The 20,886-nt window shown below is 31.2% G+C and overlaps 1 protein-coding gene across 1 annotated transcript in view; it reads right to left on the reverse strand.

Moving 5' to 3' along the window:
- LOC117182624 (probable peroxisomal acyl-coenzyme A oxidase 1) overlaps nucleotides 1-20,886 on the reverse strand; it is a 159,615-nt gene that overhangs the window by 62,402 nt on the left and 76,327 nt on the right. The gene's annotated exons all lie outside the window — the stretch shown is intronic.

A 20,886-nucleotide genomic window follows, 5' to 3' on the forward strand; every position in this document is an offset into this window, starting at 1 on the left:
AGTTTGAGACCGATATTTTATGTATAAAAAAAGTTCGAACGTTCAAAAAATGTTGAGGTTCAGAAAAAAGATGAAATAATTTTCAGTGAAGTTCCTATCAAATTGCAGTACCTAAACGTACTTTATTGTGCCCTAATAAATCTTCCAAATTTTCAGCTCGATATTTTATTTACAAAAAAAGTTCTTAGGTAAAAAAAAACATTCAGTGAACCGAAAAAGTGAGGTCGGTAATATAGGTATTTAGCTGTGTCACATGCCCTTAAGGGCATGTGATACTTACAGTTTCCCCGGCTTTTTTCCAAAAAAATGAAAATTTTCAAAACTGAATTCGGAGATGCTATAAAATATCTTAACGGACGTCCCAGACTCTTTTTTGAGGGATAATAACAAAAAAATGTATTGTGAGAAATAAAAATTTTATGCATATGCATTATTTTAAGGTTACGTCGATTTTCATCTCTGCCTTTCCGATAATCTGTAAATTACTTATGAAATTAACTTTTTTGATTGCCTGCAAACAAGGTTAGTTCCGGGAGATTAGTTACTATGTTTATTTGTAAGTCCAAAGTTTTCGGCCAAAAATATTGTGTAGTTTGGAAGTAACGCTCGGGTGTATTGTAACACACATAACCTCGAAATATACACGCACGTTGTTAGCAATATCAAAAATTTTTGTTAAAAAAAAACACAAAAAAAAAGTGTGTGTGGGGACGTCCGTTAGCATGTTCGCTATCATTTCCCAGATTTTGAAGGCAAAATATTTCTTATTCTAGGAAAAAAGTCAGGGGAATCTAACACTGAAAAAATCGATACTATTTCCTGAGCGCTATGCAAATTAATCACATTTTGCTAAATTAAAACTTTTGAATTAACTTACAAAAAAAAGTGTGTGGGGACGTCCGTTAGCACGTTCGCTATCATTTCCTAAATTTTCAAGACAAAATATTTATTATTCTAGAAAAAAAGCCGTGGGAACCTAAAATTGGTAAAATCGAGAATTTTCAAAGTATCACATGCCCTTAAGGCGAAACGGTAGGTTTCACTGAGCACGCAAATGACTGCAGCGACAACTATAAGAAAATCCGAAATACAGCCTAGTGCCCCCTGGTTAATATAATTACAAACTCATACCCGAAAATCGGAAGTATTCCGTTGGTAACATTTTTGACCTGTTAAAGCGAGATACTTAGCAACGAGAGAGACAGGAAATCTCCAACTATTTTTATTGCACCCTCGCGTTTGGCTTCAGTTACTGTTACTTGGTTTACCTTCTCGGCTACAAGGAAATATGAAAAATTGACAAAGATTTCATCTATGTATGTTATCTGCGTGAAAAATAATGAATTTGCATCCCATAAAAGAAAACGAAAAAAATTCGTAAAATTTTAATATAAATAATTAAATAATTTTGGTATTCATAAAAGCTACTTTTATAACCTCAGTCATAGGTAAAATACTGAACGTAAAGAAAAATACTTGAAAACATACCCCGAGTGTCTAGCGTTTGTGGAAAAAAAATTCAGGACTTGTCCAACTTTAGCGAATATAATGACATTTTTAGTATCCAATAATTTGTTGTTGTTAATATAATTAAAGTGAGTTGAATTCCGTGTGGAATAATCTCTTTAAATTATTAATTTTCTACCTATATTTTCGAATGAATAGTTCTATTTTCAACTAAAAAAGATAATTTTTCAGTAAATAAATGCTTCAACAAAATAGCTGAATTTTTAACCAAAGATGAATTTTTAACTAACATGATAAATCTGCAAGCATACAAATAAATTTTGAAGAAATGAGCTCAAATTTTGATTTAAAAAAAAACACAAATTTTCAACCTGCAAGATGAAATTTCGACAAAGCAGTTGAATTTCCAACCCTGAAATATTCATTTTTTACCAAAAAGACAAATCTTCAGCAAAATAATTTAATTTCGAAACAAAGAGAAGAATTTTAAATACCAATAATGAATCTTCAACCAAACAAAGGTTTTAACAAGTTAGTTCAACTTTCAACACAGAAGTTTTATTTTCTTATAAAAAAGACGAATTTTCAACAAGTCAAAATTTTTCAGTCAGAAAGAAATAAATTTCATCCAAATTGATGAACTTTCAAAAAAGAGTTAATTTTGAATAAAGTAGTTGCAGTTTAACCAATAAAGAATAAATTTTAATCCAAAAAATTAGCTTTCTACCAATAAATACGAAGTTCTAACTAAAACAGATCAATTTTCAACAAAAAATGGAATACTATAATTTTCAGGTAGAAGTTAAATTCAAATTTAAAAAACGATTTTCCACCAAATACTTAAATATTGAACCATAGATTTGAACCGTGAAACGACAAAAAATTAATTTTTAACAAAGTGGTTCAACTTTTACCTGAGTAGTTGATTTTTTTTGTGAAAAAAAAAATTTTTGGCTAAAAATTGAGGAGTTAAATTTTTAAATAAAAAAAATAATTTTCTAAAGAAAAAATTAATTTTCAACGAATAATATAGTAGTGAATATATCGAACACAAAGGATTACTTCTTCATCAAATTGTTGATTTTGCAACCTAATAATAAAATTCTTAACTAAAAGTATAATCGTCAGAAGGAAATAACTGATGAAAATTAATATGAATAAAAGGCCATTAACTTACAAACAAAAAATTATATCAGGGTAATTTTTTAGTATATTCTACTCAAATATGCTGCAGTAGCTTTAATTTATGGATGCAAAATTTTACTTAATTTGGGAAAATCCGGAAGCTACAATTTGGCCACAAATGAGAAATTATTAACTAACATCATGGATTTTGTTTATTTCTCAAACAATTGCATTTCTCAAAATTACCTTTAAATAATTTTTCACTCGGCAAATTTTGAAAATATTTATCCTTCGTTTAAAAAATAATATAATTAATATTACCGGATCCAGACGTTTTGCTACTGACACTTTTTGTTTTCTTACCTACCAAAATAATTAAATTTTCAACTAAAAAAAGATAAATTATCAAGCAAAAATGGAATAGCTATATTTGCAGTTCAAACATTTATTTTAAGCTAAATAAAATAGACATTTTCAACCAAACTTTCAACCAAAAGAAATGAACTTTTTATTAAAATAATTTTCACAAAAATATTTAAAATTAAGAATTTTTAACCAAAAAAATTAATTTTCAACCAAACGTAATTTTCATTAGAAACTGAAAAAATATGTAGTCAATTAGTAATTTAAAAAAAAATCGAGCATATATAAGATATATTTAAAAGTTTTCAAAAGATTCCAAAATAATTTTAGCATGAAACAATTTTTAACAATTTGAAAACAAAACGTAGATTTTATACGATTCTGAACATAATATTTAGAAGCTTTTTAAGTCTTTTGAAAAGTTTCAAAAGAATACAACAATGTTTTCCAAATTCCCAGGAAAACTAAAAATGTATTTCTTGTTAAAAAATTATTTTGAAAAATATTTCATTTTTTTTTTAATTTTCAAAATAAAATATGGAAGATTTTGAAGTATTTCTTTTTTAGTTTACCACATTTTCAAAAAATTGCAGGAAAAATTCAAGTCCCAAGAAAATAACAAAATTGGAAATAGATTCCCGGAAATCCCGGATTTATAACTAAAGTTTTCTAATTGCTTAAAATAATATAATTTTCTCGTTAATTTTATAATTCAACATTTTTGCTTATTTTTTCACCCCCCCCCCCCTGAAATGCGTTTTAAACAATTGTATTTAGAGGTGGCGCAAGCCTTATGAAGTGTAACAGATATTTTCTACAAGAAAAAAAAACTTTTTTGTAAATTTTATCCAGAATTGTTAACATAAGGTACATCAAGCTGAAACTCAAGATGTGTTTTCACGATTAGCAATAGAATAAGAATAAAAACTCATTTTTCAAATTTGACGCACATAAGTTTGTTTTTTACACTTCCAAAAACACCCCATACGTGAACAATTTCGACCCAGAAGTTAGCTATGCTTATACATCTGAAACTTGTGAAGAAATACAGTAATAGTTCTAGTGAAAAACTAAAAACAGTCCTGGATACCTCTCAGAACTATCTCTAGGAATTTTATTTTAAAACAATTAGATTGTTATTCAACATTGTGTCTTCATTATAAATAAAAGTATTAGTCGGAAAGAAATTTCAAGTATAAAAATTTCAAGTACACAAATTTTAATGATGTGAAAAATTTGTATTACGTTTAAAGTAGGTTATTGGGGAATTTTCAATCTCTTTAGCAAATGCTTGTTTTGCACAACAGAAATATTGAAGAGGTTTAAATCTAGGGCGGGGTCATCATAAATTCGCCCGGAATACCTGGGACGAGTACATAAGGGCGGGCGCTTGTATTTTTCTCTACGGCTACCTGGGTACCCTTGTCTTTCCGGTGTGCATGGAACGACACTACATATCTCCCAGAAGTTAGCTATTTTGAAAATTGTACCTTAAATTAAAAATACTGCAATAGTCCTAGCGTATTATTCAGAAAGAAATTTTAAGTGCACAGGCAGATTCCTCACTAACATATCTCTAGGTTTTTTGTTTTCAAGTTTTTTGTAAAAGTTAATAAAAATACTATTCTAAAACATAAAAAGCAGAATCATGAGTCTTCGACCATAAAAATGTATTTTTAAACAAATATAAAATTAACAAATTTGTATCCAAATACATAGCTTACTTCTTCACCAAAAAGATTAATTTTTAACAAACTAAATGAATTTTCAAAAAAATATTTAAAATTAAGGAATTTTTAACCTAAAGGTGGGTTTCCGTATGGGCGAATAAAGTCGCGCTACTTGATTTGCGCGAAACAAGTTGCGCGATTAGTGATTTTGAACATAGAATTTAGAAGCTTTCTGAACATTTCGAAAGGCTTGAAAGAAAAATTATTGTTGTCAAAATTCCTAGGAAAACTAAAAAATTTTAATAATTAATTTTAAAAATATTTTAAAAAATTTACAAAAATTTCAAAATACAGTCTAGAAGATTTACAGGCGATTTTTTAATTTTGTAGGATTTTCAAAAATTTGTGGGAAAACATCCAGTTTCAAGATAACAAAATCTGCATTAGATTAGATTAGAGTAAGTAAAGAATAAGTAAATTAAAGTAATAATAAGTATATTAGATTAGATTAAGAGAATATTTAAAAAGATTTTATAACAAATTTTGATGTATAAATTAATAATTTTAGCTTCAAATTGTTTAAAATTATATCATTTTAAAAATTGATAAATTTTTGGATCGATCCTTCAATTCAACATTTTGTCTCAATTTTTTTCTTTGTTGATTGAAAAAGCTTTTTTGGTTAAAAAAAAATGTAACCCTTTGATTAAAATCATTATTATTATTTTTTTTTGTTTAATTAGCATGCTTTGGTTAAGGTTTAAGTTAATTAAAAGAAAACAGAAGTGCCAGCAGTAAAGCATCTAGATTCGGTAATATATCAAATATATTATTTTTAAAAGGAAGAATTATTTGATTATTTTCAAATTTTGCCACATGCAGTTTCAAAGTTTTTTTCAACACTTAAGCAAATGCAATTTTTTGTGTTGGACCCTGTTAAAAGTTTATATTCTGCTTTACATGTGTTAAGATAATATTTTAAAGTAACGTTCGTAAAAAAATTGGTCAAGAAATAAAAAAATAATTATGTTTGTTAATGACTATGCTTCCTATCAGAAAAATATTCGTTACAAATTTTTTAATCTTTTTTGGTTGAATAAATTTTGGCTCACTTATTCTCGTATCTTATATTGTTGTACTCAAATATAATTTTTTTATTTTCAATGTTGTTTTTTTTCTTCGTATCTTGATATGTTTTCCACAAAATGGAGTTATTGTTTTTTCATTAGTATATCCTTACAAAGTATGCCAAAGGGGAATCCAATTAAATATTTCCTTCAAATGTTACCGTGTATACAGACTACTACAAGGACGACGACTACACGACAAAAATGACGACAGACAGATACCGACGTAAAAACTATTTTTTCTGACCCAGGGGGTCTCAAAACGTCGAAATTTGATGGAATTCGTGAAAGTCATTTTTCACATAAAACCAATACCTTCTCATTAGGATGAGAATGTAAAAATTGTAAAAGGATATTATTTTTCTGCATTACAAATTTTATATCTCTGAATATTGCGATAACTAAATAGGAATGTATTATATTATTATTAATAATACTAATAAAAATAAATATTAATAATTTACATTTAAAAAAAATGAGAGTTAGCTCAAATTTGCTATACTTGTGCCCATTTGTGCACTAAACGGCTTTTTAACCAACGAAAATCACTGGCACAATTCTTATAAAACTTGTATTTTTGCTGGATTCCCAACTTGTTACGGGCGCATTATAAACAGTTTTTGTAGGCGCTTAGAAGAAATACACAATTTTGTGTAGTGAATAGGGTTTCTACTTTACCTGCAAAATTTAAGAAACCTGAAATTGTCAAACATTTTTTTTACATCTAGAAAAACGTTAAAATTTCAGAGATTTTTCTTGAAGTTAGGGGATTTTTTCGAGAGCGTGCTAAATTTACCTTTTATCTTGCGATATAAAATTGAATAACAATGATTTTGCATTTATAAAAGTTGATGTATATTACTGTTTTTAACTATGTTGTTGAAAACTTTTTTTTAATTAGTATTTTTACTGAAATTTTACTATTCTAATTTAATTACTTCGTTGTAAGTCAAACTTTTTTGTTGAAAGTTAATTTTTATGGTTAAAGATACAGCATTGCAAACAAAAATTCAGTTCTTTGATTTAATATACATTTTTTAAATAGAAAATTTAACTCTTCAATTTTTGTTTGCAAATTACCTTCTTTTTTATTAGTTATTTTTTGATAGAAATTAACGTTCTTGGTTAAAAATTTATCTTTTTCGTTAAAAATTGGAAAATTCTAATTAAATATTCACTTTGGTTGAGAATTAATTTTATGAACTGAAAATGTAATTACTCAATTTTTTAATTGAAAACTTGCTTTTTGTAGTTGCAAATTCATTTTTTTGGCATAAAGTTAATCTATGCGGAATGTAGAGTCAGAATTTTAGTTGAAAATTCATCAGTTCTGTTAAAAAATAATTTTTTAAACTGAAATTTTTTACTATTCCAATTGTGGTTCAAAATTGATATTCCTTAGTTCGAAATTGCACTATTTGGTTGCAAAATTGTCCTCTTCAGTTGAAAACTCATGTGTTCTTTTGAAAACATGTTTATTTTTTGGTAGAAAATTAATCTTTTTGTTTTAAAATTCACTTTTTGGTTAAAAATTAAACTATTCCAGTTTAAAGTTAAACCCTTTTGATAAAATTTCATCTTTTTTATTTAAAATTGATCTACTCAACTTACATATGCAATCATTTTAATTAAAAATTGTTCTCTTTGGTCGAAAATTCAATTATTCTAGTAAAATGTTCATGATTTTAGTTGAAAAATCATAACTTTGTTTGAAAATGTAACTATTTAAAAAAATTTGTTTTGGTTGAAATATATATTTTTTTTAAAGTGAAAATGTAATTATTTCAATTTAATATTCCATTATTTCAGTTAAAATTTCCACTCTTTGGTTGAACATTATTTTTATAGACCTCGATTTCAGTTGAAAATTCATTATTTTAGTTAAAAATGCTTCCCTTCCTTTGAATTTTGTTGTTGAAATTAATTTTCTTTTAACTGAAAATGTAACCATTCAAATCGAAACTGAGATATTTTCGAGGAACGGCCTGTTCGTTCGCAGGTAATAACCGGTAAGCCGTCAGTGCAACAAAAGGCTAAAGTTTGAAGTCTTGAGAGCGGGCGTCATCTATTTCAGAAATCAGACTCTGCTACTTGTACCTGAGTTCACGCCGCCACCCGAGATGGAGAAAACTGAAGAAACTACGAAATTGTATCATTATTCTAAACGTGGTTTTGCACAAACGAAACTTTTTTGTACAAAATTCTTCACTCAAAGATGATTTGATCAAGAATACATTGTGAAATTATGTTCTTATAATTTTGTAAAGAGCTTAGATATGTACAATCAATTTAGAAATTTAGCGATGTGATAATATAATGTTATTATTTTTCAAACAAGCAATCATAAGCAGAAGTTTCGTCTCGCTAAAGGTCTAAAGTAATGTCTCCACCTTACCGGCATTACAGTTTTTGCAGAGATAGCTTTAAATTCGATTTTTATGTTGATTATCAAAAACATACGCTAAAATATGAATTAATAAGACATTGAACTTTACATTACGAGTTCATTAAATAAAAATAAAGGAAATTAATTATATATTCTTAACTATCGATCTGTGATACAAGAATAGATCAGCAGTGACCACTGTCGGTAAATCACGGATCCAAAAAACCGGGTTTTCTACTCTATTTCGCTTGATTTATTTTGTTTTGGTTTGTGTAAAACGGCGTCTAAATAAATTAATAAATCAATATTTGTTTTGTTATAATATGTTCATTATTACTTTCTGCATGGCGGGCTTCTCGTTATTTGAGCATCAAAAATTTTCGGAATTATATAATCTAACATTTGTTTAAAAAATAAAATAAAAATACTAATAATTTGGATTTTTAAGAGAAGCCCGCCATAGATTACGTTTAACCTTTTCAATGAAACAAAAATAATTTCAATTGATGCATTATTTTGGGAGTGGTTTTGCATACACTGATCGCAGGAAGTTACCGTTTCACCTTAAAAGTCGCCGTCTATCGGGTCGACTTCGACCGCTCGCCCTGAAAAATCTCACTTGTCATAGTAAGCCCCCTTTTTTCGGCGCACGTTACATATACTAATTAACTATTATGAAATTGATTCATTTATTTTAAATTTATTATTAATCTTAATAACATTATTAAGGTTAGCTTTTTTAACTTTATTAGAACGAAAATTATTAGGATACATTTGAATTCGGAAAGGGCCAAATAAAGTTAGATTTATAGGAATTTTACAACCATCAAGAGATGCAATTACATTATTTTCAAAAGAATTATTTTTAATTAAAAATTAAAATTACATATTTGATTTATTATTCCCTATTTTTAGAATAATATTAATACTAACAATATGGATAATTATACCAAATTATTTCAATTTATATTATTTGAATTTAAATTTACTATTATTATTATTATGCTTTTTGAGATTAGGAGTTTATACAATAATAATTAGAGGTTGAATTTTTAACTCAATATATTTAATATTACGAGGCATTCGTTCAACTGCTCAAACTATTTCTTATGAAGTGTGTTGTCAGGAAGAACGGGCAAATGTTATATACTATTTTAATGGCAACACATTTTACTTAAGAGTAAAAATGAAACAACTATTCGTTTCTTTTACCCTCTCAACTTCCTGAAGTACACGTTTTGCTCTTATCGAAAAGTTGTTCCTCTTTTGCTTTCAACAACCCATGTGACTCGCATTCGCGCTCAAAAAGTTGCAGTTTTCTTTTCCCGCGCTGCCCGCAGAAGTCTCTCTTTTGCTTTAACGTGCTCAATTGTGCTAATTAGGGAGGGTTCAAGTATTACATAATGCCTTTGAGGACTGAAGGGGAGGGGGGGTCAGATTTTGCGCTGTCTATATTAAGGAGGAATATGCGATGAGTAAATGCAACCTTCAAGATACGGCTAAGTTCATTTGGTACATCCATATTTTTGCAGATACAGCTACACAATTTTTTCCAAAAACAAAATAATTTCCCTTCCGAATTTTTTCATTTTCCTTTCACATACGAGCAATTGTCCAGAACCTTAAAATTCTCAAATAAAATAAATGTACCCATTTTTGTGGACCTCAGTCGGTGACACGACTTATAAAATATTATTTGTTGTTAGGGATACTTCAAACAACATTTTTTAAGTTTTTCGATAGTTATTTGACTGTATCGATTTAGACCTTTATTTTCACCTAAAATTAAAGCTCATCAATATGCCAAGAAACTTTTGTCTGTAGAATACAACTAAAATTTGTTTATAATATTATAAACAAATTAATTATCAAGATATTTTTCCAGCATTCGCAATGATTGGATCCTTAAAATTCCTAGTTTTGATGCACAATGTAAGGGAAATTAAAGCTTAATAACATTTAATTGAAAATAAGCGCTACTACGTAATTGTTTAGGCAATTTTTATTTTAAAAATGCACCATTACAAAACTTCGAAATGAATAATTAATTTTTCTTTGTATGAAATTAACTAAAAATATCTTGCCAATGGCTCTTTGCATAATACTTTGCAAATATGCAAGAATTGTTCATTATTTAAACAATTTCTGTGTAACAATGTGGAGTTACACGAATACTAAATGAATAGACTCAATTTCTTCTACGGGCTCAACTAAAAATGTTTTGCTAATGATTCGTTGCTATCACACTTACAAGGAAGTTACTCCAGGTGTCCTTTCCGATTTTGATTCCCCTGATATCTGTTGTAATACTCGGAAAACTAAGCCACACGTATTTTTTTATCTGCGAAAAAACACTTTAAGGGTGTGAAACAAACCCTCAAAGATAGGGGTTCGAAGTGTCGATTGTATAATTTTATGTATCATAACCAAATTGATTTCGATCAAACCTACTGGAAAATGTTCCTCGTGATGAAAGATGAATAACGTGATTTTCTCAAAAAAAGGAAGGGGGTAAACCACCCCTACATATATTTAAAGTTGTGCTAAAATGTTTAAATCCACTGGGAAAAATTTGAAGAAAAAAAATATATTTTGCACTTGAGACAAAAATAAAGTTGACGTGTTTTGCTAAAAAAATGAAGAGAAAATGAATGGGAGTTGCCACCCCTAAAACTTTTTGTTTTGTGTCTGGTAATATATATTTTCCATGCACAAAAAAATCTAGAAATTAGTTTTATAACGATGGAAGTAAAATAGAGTCCATCCGATGCGCACCCGATGCACAAAGGGCAGCATTCTTTCACGTATGCTGCTCGATAGACACTGCGCTCCATGTTGTCGTGGAAAAATTGGAGGATCAGCTGGAACAAAAGAGGCATACTGTGTACACGTTTTTGGATATATAGGGTGCCTTCAGCAATACTTCTCCAGAAGTCATCTGTCGAAAGGCTTTGAGGTGTGGCATGGCCGCCCAGTTAGCAAGCTGGATAGGAAGCATACTACGCCGAAGGAGACTCGAAACCAGACGAGGCAAAGGCCTAGTTAAGGGAATAGCACTTCGGCGTTGCCCACAGGGGTGCCTGTCACCCTTCCGGTGGTGCACACCTGGCATTTTAAAAATAGTGCTTTAAGCTTTCACCTCTAAGCTTCGTTATGAAGGACTGATATATTTCGAATAGCAGACGTTACCAGCTTGAAACCGTCGTCTTGTGCATCTCCACGCGCATTAGCGACCATAGCGGCCGTAAGTGTCAGTCGCCTTACCCATACATAAATGATAGACAGAGCCAGGGAAATCAAGGATTTACCCAAAAAATGCATACGGACAGTGATTCAGATGCTAACTGGGCACAATTATTTGAAATGCAGCAGCGATGATAAAACATCCCAGCATTAGTAACGCTCAGGCAGCAAACCCTTGGGCCCATTTTATGGAACCTGAAGAAATTATAACGCGATCAGTGACTGACATACTAGGCTTCACCAAGAAGTCTAGGGTCAACTACTGAGAGTGAGTAGTTAACCCGTTAACGCAGAGAATGCCCCTTTGGGTACACCACTTTTTCAGCAATTATAACTCATGCAATTCAAGGTATAAAAAATTGAGAGATACATATTTTTTAAGCTTAAGATCTCTTCTTTCCGGTGGTTGGCATGAAAATGTAATAAAATGTTGTTAATGTCGGAAAAATATCGTTTCAACAAAAAAAAAACACGATTTTTTCTAATTTTTTTTTCATCAAATCGAGTTCTCCGAATGGTTCCCAGTGTACAATCTACTTGGAACCTCAATAACCAGTGGAATAAATGCCTAAGCAATAAAGGTCTAAAAAGATAAAAAATTTAGGCTAAAAATTGATTGCTTATCCATGTAGTTTATTGTCTCACTGTCGCAGGACGCGAAAATGTTTTCAAAAACTTCTCCCGAGATCGTAGATTTCACTGAAATGACAAAGTTCAATTCGAAAAAATAAACTTATTCTCTAAGAACTTCAAAAATGTGGTAACATAATATGGAAAAACTTCGAAAATGTTTTTAGAGCATGCTTGACAACAGCTAATAGTTGATAAGTCGCAAACATTGTTCAGTTTTGTCGAATTCAGCCCAAACGCTGCTTCTCGCAGAGCGCCAGGTTAACTCGTGTATGACATTATCGCAAGATTACCAAAACAGTAATGATGACGTCCTTCAATGATGCAATATGTATATGAAAGGTTAAATGCGTCGCTAATGATTTCTTTGCCAAAATTCCATTAACCGTTTTTAATGTTCTGTGAAATCGCCCAAATGTGAAAGGAAAAATAAAAATTATAACGGGAAAATATTTTATTTTTGGGTAATATTGTGAACCTGTATCAGCAAAAAAGCAGTGTGTGGCGGTGAGGCCAGATATCAGAAGCGAAACTTCGATGTATTACAGTCATTACAGAACCAATTGTCGTCAAAAAAGGTGAATAGGCAACATTTTTTTCGAAAATAGGTGGCAAATAGGTGATAAAAAAATGTTTAATAAGACAAACGAACATGTAATTCAATTCTCATTATCTCTTCACTAGTCGAACTAATCAGAACGTTGCTGTTATACACTTATGTTTATACTTTGGTTCAAATAATATGTTATCACATGAGTTAACAACTTGTACATATTTCAAGAATATATGGTCCCTACACCAATGACTGGTCACCGATCTCCACTTTTACCCGTCCACCATTTCCAGTCTGACCGGAAGTTATTAAACTAAGTTGCATTACGCTAACACTACACTTTGGCTAGAAATGGTAGAGTCAATGAGATGTGCGGCCCTGCACATCTCTCCATAGAGCATTCTCACTTGTGACGTCACGCGCTCCGGGCGGCCCTCGGGGGAATAACAGCCTCCCAAAGTCCCTATAGTTTGTATGTATTGCCGTGGTTTTAAAAATTGTTTTTGTTTTTTCGAAATGCAGAGTGAATATTTGGAAAAATTGTGGGGAGACGTCAAGACACGATATATCCAAAAATTGAAAAAAATCGAAACTTTGATCCATATGCTCATAGAAAAATAGATTTTAGTGAAAATTTAGGCTCAGTGTCCTCGGTGACAATAGTGAATATAGTGTCATATTTCATTCAATCTCACAGTTGAAACAATGCAAAACAAGTGCAAGCTTATAAAAGATTGGAATCTTATAAGTTTTATGAAGCTTGTTTTTCTTTGTGAAAGTGAAGTGCAAGCAAATCAATGATATTATTCTGCTTCTGAGTGCGACTATAGTATAACAATATAGTATTTTTTAGTTTTAAGTTAATATTTTTAGATATAACTTATTATTTTCCATGAGTGAAAACATTAACATTAAGGAATATCCGTGTGAACTGTTGTACTCATTTCAATTAGAGTTATCGAATTCCAATGTTGACGTAAAATGCGATGTCAGTTTATTGAGATTTTGAGGTTAGGAGCAGCCTATTCCAAGAGCGGTCTGCTCGCAGGATTAAAAAGCTCAAGTGATATTATTAAAAAGTTTTAACATTACATTTCTGTTTCCCAATTAAATGTAAAAAGTGGTATTTCTACAAAAATTATTTTAAAAAATATTTTTTCCGTAAGAAATACCAAAAATGTACGTCTCAAAGAACTGTACGAAAATTCAAGATTTTTCTTGATACAGAAAAGCAAAAAATACCAATTTAAAAAATCTCTACCTTATGCTAATAAATTTTTCATTGTCCCTGGTCAAAAAGATTAATTTTAAAAAAGACAACTTTTTCAACAAAATACACGAATTTTTAACCAAAAAGAGTTACACTTTGAACCCGAAAGGAAAAATTTATATGTACAGTTAGATATTAAATTTTCACAAAAAATAAAGAATTCTCAAATAAAATACTTGTATTTTTGACTAAGGAACTTAATGTTTACATATAATTATGAATTTTGAAGTAATTAAAAGGGTTCTTACGCCAGAGAGCCTGTATGATACAAACAAATTGCAAACGATTGTAATAAATGTAAATCATAATTAATTCTTCCGCTATGGTTGTGGTAAAGATAACCTCGCAAACATAACCTCACACTCTACACGTATACATTTCTTATTTAACACTCATAAAATGTTCCTCGCAAATCCAGGCATTTTCTAACCGATTTGCACTTAAAGGCCCACAATACAAAACACTTATCCACATTTCCCTTCTTCCCTTTGACAATATAATAAGTTCACTTATTGACAGATCACTAAGCCCAAGACGAGATTTCCCCACAAACTTTTGATTTTCATCAGTTATGCCTCTTGGAATCCGAAAAAATCTTGTGCCTGGGTGCACAACACTGTATTTATTACAACCTACTATGAAACAATATTTCACCATTTTATTACTTTTATTTAAAAAAACGTCTCCGAAATATGTCATCCCTATAATAGAAATGTACTTTCCCTTACTGTTATACCCCCGGGGGTTCGGTCTTTTAAATTTTGTATGGCTTAATGAAACTGCTCTATAGGTCAGATTTTAACATGACCGCGTACCGGTCCTAAGTTAATTAGTTCCTTATTCCTCCAGCACAGCACTATTTGTCTCATAACTCCTTGTTAGTACTGAAGAGAAAAAAATCTGCCCGCGCCATTAGCACCTTTTTTATTTTTTTATTTTCCATATTATTTTTCACGAATAAAACAAAAAGTACGCGTCCTATCAAGAAATAATTCTGAAAGGAATTGTAGATCTTTTTTAGGATCACAATTTTTATTAATTCATCTTTTTCCGCATCCTGTATAGTTTGACCACAAATAGCATTTTTATTCTTCATTATTTTTCGTGCAATCAAAATGTGAATTTTCGAATTTCCGAAAAAATCCAAAAACTTGTCTATAAAATTTTGAAAATGCTGTAACTGTGAGAATTTTCTTTTTATCGAAAAAAGTCATCAGGATAAATTGTTTAGTTTTCTGAGTAATATGAATAGCCTTACATAACAATTTTTAATATAAAAATGGTCCTAAAAATTTTTTAAATGCTCGAAAATGAAAGGTTCTGTCCTTTAAAACCTAAAGAAGTGTGCCAAAGATCGATTTAATTCGTTCATTTTTTCAAGAGTTATCGTGTTTATAGATGCACGGACGGGCGCACAGACAGACGTCATCGTAAAAACCTGATTTTCGGGTTCAGGGGGTCCCGAAACGTGGAGATCCGTTGAAAAACTGTGGTGTCAAATATCGTGCAATTCTATTATTTTCTGAATTATAAATGATGAGAATGTAATATTAATTATAGGATCTCACAGTAATACTGGTACAGTGAAATATATGTATCTTAGATTTGTATTTAAATAAAAAGTGAAGTTTGATTCTGAAAATTTATTCTCGCAAATATAATAAATAATATTATTGATAAAATGTCAAAAGAATTCCCTGAAGACAAATTTGAATAGTATAGAGTTTAAACTTGCCAAATCAGTACGATCGGTTTTAAACATATAATAGATATAATGTATTAAAAATTAAATTGAACTAAATTTATATTTGAAAAGATGTTATTTAATAATCAGTGAAAAGTATAAAAAATAATTGTTCTAATTGCTCTCTTCTATCAGTATACCCTTAAAACAAAGTATTTACAACAAAGGTATTGAAACATTCATTCTATTTGCATCTTAATAACATTTCAATTACATTATATTCATTATATTTAAAAGTGTACGAACTCGCTAGATTATCAAATGGTAAATTTAAACTTTTACCATTAACATTTTTTTACGAAATTATTTTTAGAATTTATTAACATAAATATTATTTATTAAGTTTTCAAAAATAAAAAGGATTATATTTAAATTTCTAATTAAATTAAAACTTTTTATTCTACTTTACCAAGCTTATTTGATGACATTTTAATTAATGTTTTCCCTTTAGCATTTATATAAATCACTTGTAGCACTCTTTTCAAATATAAAATTAGTAACTTTTTTTTAATTTCAATTTTTTTTACGAACATAACATTCCTTTTACTAAAATACTTTTAAAAAGCGATCTGGTCCCATTAATTACAATGCAAAAACAGAGAATCATAGGACAATTACCCACGCACTAAAGAAATGTGGAACTAATCAACTTAGGACACCAAGGGATCGCCATCTTGTTTTCAGATGCACGGGGCTGGTTACATGACAGGAGCGCGAACGGTGGCCAGTGGCCTATAGCGCAAGTCAACAGTTAAAACTAAGCGCGTGATTATTCAAACGCAGTAGTAGACCAGTCATCAAACACGAATAAATTCCAAGGCATTGCAAGATACAATTTTGAATAAAATTGTACTTTTTCAACTGAAAAAAGGTGACAAGAGATGACAAACCCCAAAATAGGAATCATCATGAGTTTCGAGGAGATCGCATTCTAAGAGAGAGCAGATAGATAAAGAGAGAGAGCGAGCAGATAGAGGCGGGGGGGGGGGGGGGGGGGGGGGGGGGGGGGGGGGGGGGGGGGGGGGGGGATTGCTGACCTTGAACTGTGAAAATGACAAATTAAGGGCATGTGATACTTACAGTTTCCCCGGCTTTTTTTCCACAAAAATGAAAATTTTTAAAAACTGAATTCGGAGATGCTATAAAATATCATAACGGACGTCCCCGGACTATTTTTTGAGGGATAATAACAAAAAAAATTTATTGTGCTAAATAGAAATTGTATACATATGTATTATTTTGAGGTTACGTCGTTTTTCATCTCTGCCTTTCCGATAATCGGGAAATTATTTATGAAATAAACTTTTTTGATTGCCTGCATAAAGATTTAGTTCCGGGAAATTAGTTACTATGTTTATTTGCAAGTCCAAAGTTTTCGGCCAAAAATATTGTGTAGTTTAGAAGTAACGCTCGGGTAAATTGTAACATACATAACCTCCAAATGTACACACGTTGTTAGCAATATCCAAAAATTTTTTGAAAAAAAAAACACAAATAAAGAGTGCGGGGACGTCCGTTAGCATGTTCGCTATCATTTCCCAAATTTTTAAAACAAAATATTTATTATTCTAGAAAAAAAGCCGTCGGAACCTAAAACTGGTAAAATCGATACTAATTCCTAACGCTATGCAAATTAATCAGATTTTGCTAAATTTAAACTTTTTTGAATTAAACCAAAAAAAGTGTGTGGGGACGTCCGTTAGCATGGTCGCTATCATGTCCCAAATTTTTAAGACAAAATATTGATTATTAAAGAAAAAAGCCGTCGGAACCTAAAACTGGTAAAATCGACAATTTTCTAAGTATCACATGCCCTTAAGTTGCAAGTTTGGCTAATTGCAACCGTTGCCGACGTCTTTATAAACGATTTTTCCAGTACCATTTATATCTCAGTGAAAAAGGTTTCATGTTTAGGAAACAAAATTCATCATTTTCAAAACAGCACACAGATATTAAAATCATGCTTAAACCCCTATTTAACGTCCAATCATCAAATTAATTTCCTGAAAATAAAACCAAGAATTCAACGGCCAAATTTGGGCAATCAGCATAAAATTTTCCTATTCTAATTTAAAAAAAGAGCCTCCCAAAAAAAATCTCTAGACAAAAATAAAAATGAGAATGCAACCAACCAAATCCCCTTCCTTCTCTCTTTTTATTTTTTTAGTCATCTTCATTTTTATTATTATCAAATCACAATACAAAAACGAAACAACAATCCTCTCTTGAATGCCCGAGAATCAAGACATTTTCATTTTTCTTTCCTCTTTTTTATTTTTGTCAAGAGATTTTTTGAAGGATGATCTTTTTTTAATTGCAATAAGAGCATTTTGTGGTGGTTGTCCAAATTTGGTCGTAGGATTCTTGGGTTTATTTGAAGAAATTCTATACAATAACTCAATATTAAAATCAGCAAGGCCGTAGCCAGCGGAGGATGTGATGATGCAGGTTTTCCACCCCCCTTGAAATTCTTCAAACATGTACATAATATACATATACTCTCCTGTTCGCCGCTGAACATCCCCATCCCCGAAATTTGTCCAGTTGTATCCTTCCCCCCACTTCGGAAAAATTGTCTGGTCACAATTCCACATTGTATCATATTGCATCATATTGTATCGTAATGCAGCATAGTGTATCGTATTGCAAATTATTGTATGATACAGTATCATATTCCATAATCTATATATATTTAAATGTTTGTCATAAGGACAACTGCGGAATTTCGCTGGAAGCGGGTGCTAATCTGAAAAACTGCAGCCGCTCCCAGCGAAATCGCGGTAACATTTTAGCCGTAACCACGTCTTCCGACCGTGAGATAGTGGGTTACAGTCTGTAACGGAATCAATAAGAGGATCTGGAAAAAGTCTCGTGCACCCTGAGGACACGGAGTTTTTTTCAGCATATTGTTGACACGCAGAGATGATTTTCAGACTATTACCCAGTGAAAGCGTGGCACTTCCAAGAGCGTTGATGATAAGAACGATTAGCTTAAAAGAATATTCCGGGTATAACCATCACAAATCCCTTATGAGGTCTCTATACCTCTCTTTCTTTGCATTCTCCTTGGTTATGACGTTTTTGTAAGCTTATGCTGAAAACTCGAAAACAAATATGATTCGTTTCTCAAAGTCAAGGAGAATTATTTCATGCCTCGAGTGCGCAACAGAAATAATTGTCGAGAATATGAAGATCCTGTATATGCGGCATTTCGCATTCTAGACTAAATAGGTAGTATGTGTTCTAGATGCTCGGGGTGTACATGACACGCTTTGCAGATATCATTCGGAATTTCTTGGCTCAAAATGTGACAACGGTATGCTGAAGTGAAAATACCACCGTCTTGACATGCCAAAATGAAATCCTTGGTGTCTGACTTCAAGACGGGTGATTTAAGGGGAGAAAAAGTTACTGTTCACAGAATTTTTGTCCTATGCCTTCTTAATCCGGGCTTTCAAGAGTGAGCACTCGAGATAGAAAAGATTTTATGCATCTTGCTCACCCCCAATATTCCTTCCTGACCATTTAAACAAAAGGGTCTTGTCCATTTTCAATTATACGTGATGTACCCAGAATAATCCTGTTGGGAAGACATTCATGATTAAATATTCTGCGACCACATTGACAGCGTGTGATGTAGAGTCGTGGAACAGAAGACTTAAGGCGAAAGCTTTTGTTCATGTGAATAACCTTTCGTGTCCCGATATCAAGAGACCTGAGCTCGTCTTGCGTCCATGGAACCACTTCAAATGAATTGAGTACTACCGGGGCGGTAAGCATGTTTGTTGCGGATACTTTGCTTTTCGCTGAAAAGTCGGAAGGTCAAATATGCAGGAAGAGAAATTTTTATCTGCTTTAGAGAGTATCCTTTATAGATCTTACATCCTGGAGGTGACTCTGTGGCACGCTTTGGTATGTATAGGTCTCTCCAGCGCCAAAGTGTCGTACAGCGAGTCTGTCCACGAGCTCAGGGTCTTCGGGGATGCCATTAAGTTTTCCTCGTTCCAAACAAACTTTGGACCATTTTTCTAACCCTAACTCCATTCCAATTTCCTGAGAGTATTCCTCAACCATCACTAGAGCTAGGTTTAGTTTCTATTCATATTTAGCACAGATCTTAAGTTCATCCATGTAAAGTAAATGAGTGAAATTATGCTTTCGATTTCAACGTTTACTGCAAAAGTACCCTTTGGAATGGCTAATTGCGAGAAATAGTGGCAATAATGTGAGACAAAAGAGGAGTGGGCTTATGGTGCGGCCCTGAAAGACACCTCTCTGAAAGGTGAGCTTTTTAACAATACGAAATGGCACATGGATTTCGAAGTAGACTTTTTTATCTTAGTGCAATTGAAAGTTTATTTTGAAAAGAAAACTGAAAATGATTTCATCTGCTCGCTGCGCAGGCACGATCTCATCTCGTGCTGCGCGCGCAGCTCGTGAGTTTGAGTGTACTTAGGACGCTCGACTGTTGGTTCTCGCGTTTCGCGCTCGATATTATATTCAACTCACACTCCTAGCTCAATTATGTATTTACCTCACGCTACGTGCTCATTTTTTATATTTCTCCCAGATTTTTGCAAAGACCTTTTAAAAATAAAAGTAAAATCATCAAGAACTTTAATTTGGTGATCATGAATTCTTTTTTTTTAAGCTCCTTCCGCTTTAATGAACACATTCTCATTACGTATCTCGTACTTCACACTTGATTTTGTCCAAAAAATGAATTTTTCTACATTACGTATATTTATTATTTCCATGCCTCGGTCTGGTACCACTTATTCAGATATTCTAAAATAATGTACGAATTTTATTTTTTAATATTACTTTAATAAATAAACCATTATTATTAAATATTTTATTGCAATTTGTGTCTTTTCTTTTTACTTTCAATATTATTTTTTTATATATCTTGTTAAATAAAATGTTATTGTAGCTTGCGTAATTTTTTCGAAAAGCTTTTTTTTAACATACATTTTTATAACAAGAGTTTATAACAAAACTTATAGATCTTTTTTGGTCGAACTTTTCGGTCTTCATTTTTTTCTTCTCCTGTCGTTTTTCCAAAAATTTATTTTTCATTTTTAAACTTATTTTTTACGATTAAAAACAGTTTACTCGTCGTATCTAAAAAGTATTAATAACAAATTTCAAGTACCTTTTTGGGTGAAATTTTTTTGTCTATTATTTTGTTTTCGTACCTTGTGTCGTTTTTCAAAAATTTCAAATTTTAAATGTTATATACACATTCGCAAAAACCTGTTCAGATGTTTCAGGGGATCTCGAACCGTGAACGTTTAACAAAAATGGG

The sequence above is a fragment of the Belonocnema kinseyi genome, chromosome 2 (assembly GCF_010883055.1).
Source record: "Belonocnema kinseyi isolate 2016_QV_RU_SX_M_011 chromosome 2, B_treatae_v1, whole genome shotgun sequence".
Lineage (NCBI taxonomy): Eukaryota > Metazoa > Arthropoda > Insecta > Hymenoptera > Cynipidae > Belonocnema > Belonocnema kinseyi.